Genomic DNA, 6,552 nt, shown 5'->3' with positions numbered 1-6,552 from the left:
GCCTCCCCCGGAGACCTGCTGCGGCCAACCCCGACTGCGCCCCACCCCTACCACGAGCAGGCGATCCCCCAGGCCTGGATGGGTCGCTTGATGCACGGGGGGCTCTGCGCCCCACAGGGGTTTTCTTCTTTGATGTTCTTATGTTCTCTCCCTGTGGGGCTTTGCCCAGAGGAGCTTTTCCTTTGTCCTGGCCCCTCCTCCGACGCTTCTTCTCGGTCCAATGACCCGGGTCACTATGCTCATAGCCGGAGGAGGAGCCATCACTTCCAGCCTCCGGCAGCGGGGTTTCTGTCACCGAGGATGTTTCTTCTGACCCCGCCACCGGAGCCACCATTTCTCGTGCATCCTCCCCTCCCACCGCAGTGGGCCCGACACCCGGCGAAGCCACATCCAGGTCCTGATCTAACCCTCCCTCCTCCATGTTCTCCTTTCCCTCCACCTCCCTCCCTTTACTTTCTACGGGGCGGGGGGCTGACACACACACAAACACATTAGTCCCCCCCCCCCCCCGACCCCAGATGCAATACCCTCCCCTGTCCCTTGGGCAAACCCCTCCCCCACCCCTTGGGCAACCCCCTCCCCAGCCCCTTGGACAACCCCCTCCCCAGCCCCTTGGACAACCCCCTCCCCAGCCCCTTGGACAACCCCCTCCCCAGCCCCTTGGACAACCCCCTCCCCAGCCCCTTGGACAACCCCCCCCCCAGCCCCTTGGACAACCCCCTCCCCCTCCCCAGCCCCTTGAACAACCCCCTCCCCCACCCCTTGGGCAACCCCTTCCCCCATCCCTTGGGCAACCCCCTCCCCAGCCCCTTGGGCAACCCCCTCCCCAGCCCCTTGGGCAACCCCCTCCCCAGCCCCTTGGGCAACCCCCTCCCCAGCCCCTGGGAAAAACCCCTCCCCCACCCCTTGGGCAACCCTCTCCCCCACCCCTTGAGCAACCCCCTCCCCCACCCCTTGGGCAACACCCCCCCTAGTCCCTGGAGGCACACCGTCCCCTTTTCCTGTCCCTGGGGGCACACCGTCCCCTGTCCCTTGGGGCACACCGTCCCCTGTCCCTTGGGCAACACCCCCACTCCCGCCCGCAGCAGCACGCATCTTGCTCGCGTAACTCTGCGGGCAGGAGCGGAAAGTGTGCCCCGGCGCACCACAGAGGTTGCACCGCACCGCTTGGGTGCAGCGCTCCCTCAAATGTCCCAACTCGCCACACTGGGTGCAGATACTCGCTGTACACCCAGTAATCAAGTGGCCAAGTTGACCGCATCGGCGGCACAATTTCGGCTGTCCCGCGTAAAAGACTTGGCCTCGGTCCATCCCAACCATTATTCCATTAGGGATATGGGTGGCCGTGCCGTCCTGCCTCGTCCGCAGCTTTACCCGGAACTGCCGAGAACCGGTCCAAATACCGAGGCTGTTCCGGACGAGCCGTACTGGGCCTCGGATGTCCGCGTATCGACTGAGCCAAACCTTGACATCATAGTCACTCACGCCTTCATTGTACAGGTGGACGGTCACGACTCTCTCCTGTGTTTCTGAGAGAGCCTCGACCGCCCAGTCTGCCAGTTTCCCAGCAGACCGAGCGGTAGCCCACCGGCGCCAGAACTCGGCAAGTCCCTGCCCTGTTTGGAAGGACACGTCGAAGCCACGGGCGAGGGAGATCAGGCAGAAAAAGTCAACAGCCTTGAACCCCAGCACACCCAACAATACATCTTTACCGAATCTATCTCCAGCCGGCACACTGCAATCCACATCAATCAACCGAAACCGGACACAATTATGGCGCCTGCTCGCCATGCCGGGGTTCTAGGAGGGGCGGAGGACAACACTCGGGGTGGGGGGGGGGGGCGGGGAGGGAGGGACGGGAGACGAAGGGGGGCACAAGACTCCCCCCTGTCTGGTGGGCAACGCCCCCCAAACAGGAGGAAGATGGGGGAAAGCAGGGAGGGAAAAGACGAACGAAAATGCAGGACAAACAAGCAATAATCAAAGCAATAAGTAAATAATAAGAAATGCAAACACAGCAAAACACAGGAAACGAAAACACCGGCAAAGGAGAACAGAACTGGTTCACTCTAGCCGACGTATCCGGGTCCACAGCACCAAACGAACACGCCTGTAACGTTTGGTTATTCAGACACAAACAAGTCAACAAGATGGCGGGCCAAGGGACTGCCGTTTATTCGTCATCGTGTCGTGAACATGCCGTAAACCATGACGTGAACATAACGTCATGATGTAATGCGTTATGTTACAACCATGTCGTAAACCATGACGTGAACATAACGTTATGATATAATGCGTTATGTCACATCTCCCTTTGACAAACAACAAACGGAAAATTAAGTGAAGCATGGCACAGCAAGTAATAAAAGATGTAGCTGATGCATGAACGAACATGAACAAAATAAGTGTAAACATTTAGAACATACTGTCACAACAGTAAAACAGGGGTAGACTACCCTGAGTTACAAGGTGCTAGAAGAAGGGTTAGTCTGCCCTCAGTTTGTCACATAATCCTCTAGATGTTTGGGTCTGTTGATGACGCGGCCTGACTTCGTGGTGAGAGGATTCTGACCCTGTTCAGGCGGCAGAGAGGATGGCGTGTGTGTGACTGGCGAGGGTTGCCCTGTACGGGCTGTAGAGTGCAGGCTGCTGCTGCACGGGCAGTGCTGTGTGGTCTGAGCTGAGCTGGGAGCTGGCAGACCAGCTGGAGCAGTAGCACAGTGTGGGGTCGGTCTGGTCGGTTGCCGGGTTGCATACGTCAGTGCTGTGGAGCTTGGCCGATGAGCACCGTATGTTGAGAGGCGGAGGTGTTTCCTGTTTCGGCGATACTTCCTGCCATTACTTTCAACGATATATGATCTGGGCACACTGTGATGGGCTACAACTGTTGCAGGCAGCCAGTTGTTTGTACCTGGGAGTGGAGTCATCCTTACTGGGTCTCCTGGGAGGAGGGCGGGCAGGTCTCTTTGGACATGTTTGTCGTGGTGGACCCGTTGCTTCTCCTTGCTCTGATCGAGCTTCTTCCTGACCTCATCACAGTTCAGAGTAATTGGACGCAACAACTCACGAGAGGTTGGCAGCAGGTTGCGGGGTCTGCGAGACATGCAAAGCGTGGCAGGTGACATGTTGCAACTTTCCAGCGGCGTGGTCCTGTAGTCAAGGAGGGCCAGCGGACTGCCGTTTATTCGTCATGGTGTCGTGAACATGCCGTAAACCATGACGTGAACATAACGTCATGATGTAATGCGTTATGTTACAACCATGTCGTAAACCATGACGTGAACATAACGTTATGATATAATGCGTTATGTCGCAGATGCCGGCAATGGCTCACCTACTCTTCACCAAGGACACCGTGGGATCTTTAGCGTCCACCTCGAGGTGAATACCTCGTGTGAATACCTCGAGGCCATCTTGCCAGCGTGCGTACCTTGAGCCAGTCTTGCCTGTGTGCATACCTCGAGACCATTTTGCCAATGTGCATACCTCGAGACCATCTTACCTGTATGCATGGAGGGGTCAATAGAGGGGTCAGTGGAGGGGTCAATAGAGGGGTCAATAGTCAGTGGAGGGGTCAATAGAGGAGTCAGTGGAGGGGTCAATAGTGGGGTCAATAGACTATCCAATTGAGGGGTCAGTAGAGGGGTCAAAAAGAGGACTAATTAGAGTTTAACTACTTCGTCTGCTGGAAATGTTCATTACCATTCTATGTTGTGAGAGACATCACCAGGGCGGATGTATATAGTAAGTGGTGGACATTTTTGTGTTGGTTTTGAAAGATGAAAATGTGTATGGTAACTACAATACAATACAGGCTGGTTTCTGTGCATTTTTAAAATCACATTTAGTGTTTAAACTCGGGGGTTTCGAAAAGCTGATTTATGAACTGCAGAAATATAAAAGTGAATTCATCATGTGACATTTTAGCAAATTTCAAACATGATTTTTGTCTTTTAAAGTGAATGAATGATCCAACATCCTAAAGACTGATACGACAGATTGACGCTAAAAGTCAATTCAAATCGACTGACATGTCTTCTTTTTAACCATCCTGTGTGCACACCTCGAGGCCATTTTGCCAGGTGATGACTTGCATAATTTCAAGTGATTATTATTGTCTCCATAATCATATGTTATGTGAAAATCTGATCACAAAAATCCTTTTGAAATTTCGATCAATATCCCTTACATTAACCAAGCAGGTCATGTCTCCAACATTAAGGTAAAGTACTCTCTAATTGATTAATTAAGTAAGTTAAATTGTCTACCTATCCTAAGGTAATTTACTCCAATTAAGACAACAAAGGAAAACTAGAAAAAGCAATCAGATTTTGCAGACCCTGATCACCAGAATTTTACTTGATGTGGTTTGGTCCTTTGCGTCTTCGGCGTATTTTGTGTTTTTTGGGTCCTAAAAGTATTCGGTCTTTTGGGTCCTCTGGGTATTTTAGGGTCTTTTGAGTCCTCTACATCTTTTGGGTCCTCTCAGTCTTCGGTCTTTTGTCGGGGTCTTTTGAGTCTTCGAGATCTTTGGTATATTTTGGGTATTTTGGGTCTTTGGGATATTTAAGGGTCTTCAGGTTATTTTGGATCCTCTGGGTATTTTGGGTATTTAAGGATCTTTGGGGTCTTTTGAGTCTTCAGGATATTTTGAGTCCTTTGGGTCTTAAGGGGTTTTAAGATTATAAAGGGTCATAAAAGGTGTTAGGGTTCTGAAGCGGCTTAAAGGGTCTTAGAGTTTGAATGGGTCTTAGGGATCTGAAATGGTCTTGGTGTTCTAAAGGCTATAGAGTGTTAAGGTGTCCTACAGGGTGTTGCCTACTCTTCGTGAAGGAGACCGTGTGATATTTAACGTCCACCAACTAATGCCAGCAGACGGGACACCCAGCTTGTAAACGTCCATCTAGGATTCTAGGGAGTCTCGGCCATCCTGCCATCTCGGAGCCATATATTGTCACGTCTCAGGCTGACGAACATAATATGCCTCAGCGTGATATATTCGAAGTCCAGAAAGGGCATAACTGAAAAATTGACGAAACGCCCTGAAATACGAACTTGTTCTGCAACTGATCATAATAAAGTCATGTACCAAGTTTCAGTTGATGTAAAAGGGTATGAGGAAAAAGGTCTGAAAACCCACAGGTGTGACGGACAGACAGAGAGCAAACCCATAGTCCCCTCTGGTGAAACAAGTAGGGGAATAATAAATGTATTCCCTCCCCTCCCGAGCACGACAGCGCATTACGCCACCATGACCTGTATACACCGGCCACAGATTGCGACGGCCTTGTTGAACGTGTGACATGGGTGTCTTTTTGTGATGGGAAGTCCTAACCCGGCTCCGCCCACAAACAAGAAGTGTTTACGCCTACCATATTACACTGACTACCCTGTCTACAAATTACATATGCTGCCTCTGCCGCATCACATGTAACAAAACAACTTACCCTGACACGTCCATATTTTATGGCAATCTAACCTACTCAAATCCCACGGACCATGTTACACTCCATCTAGATATGGAGTCCCCTTTTCCACATAATACTCTCACCCTGGTATTTCACCTGCAGGGTGAGGCATGAAGGTGTACGCAGTCCCTTAGAAGGACGTTAAGCCCAGGCAGCCCATCTGCCATCATTGGTCGTTGGTGGATGTTAAAGATCCCAGGACGCCTTTGGTGAATAGTAGGCGAGTTATCGCCGGCACCTTGAACAAATTACAAATTCCACCAACCTTCACTTAAACCAGCTGGCCAGGGTTGTCGTTCGTGAAAAACTTGGGTCGTGCCAGGTGGGGAATAAATTATGTTCAAGGAAAAAAAAAAGAACAAAAAAAAACAACCCATAAAGGATAGTAAAGTGGAATAAGACTTTAACACTCAAGATGTCCCACAGAAGTTCCATATAAAACAAACTATCCTCGGAGTTGTGATCCCTGCAGTGCATTGTATCTGCCATTAAGCTGGCTATCTAAGCTGCCTTAGCTCAGACGCAGACCATGATTTGAAACAAAAACAAAGGAAAGTTTTTGGGGTTAAAGTTCGGTCAAATATTTAACAACAGCTCCAGGATTTAAAACACACATTGGAAGCAACTTTAAATGAAACACATGAAGAAACTAGAAGGGCACTCTGTAGAGAGCATACCTCGGCCAGGTGACCAGCTTACGTTTTGTATCCAGATAAGTTGGATCCGGATTCAGACCTGAACCAAAATCTAATTGGCTTGTCACCTACCCAACTCAACCACCAAGTTTTGTCATAATCCGTCAACAACTTTTTGAAATATCATGCTTTATATCCTTTTTGGTCTCATCTCAATGGTGAAGAATCATTTTAATTTTTTTTTAACATTTTTGTATCCGGATCTTCACCAAAATCCAATTACTTCGTCCTTGTCACACATCCAACGTGTCCACCAAGTTTCATCATATTCCGTCCACAATGTTTTGAAATATCCTGCTCACAAACAACCAGACACTGGTGAAAACAATCTCCATACACCTTTGGTGGCACAGGTAATAAAATAAAAGTTCTAAAGGATCAAACCATAA

The sequence above is a fragment of the Myxine glutinosa genome, chromosome 10 (assembly GCF_964187855.1).
Source record: "Myxine glutinosa chromosome 10, kmMyxGlut1.1, whole genome shotgun sequence".
In the NCBI taxonomy this organism is placed as follows: domain Eukaryota; kingdom Metazoa; phylum Chordata; class Myxini; order Myxiniformes; family Myxinidae; genus Myxine; species Myxine glutinosa.
Note: the sequence above shows the minus strand (reverse complement) of the source record.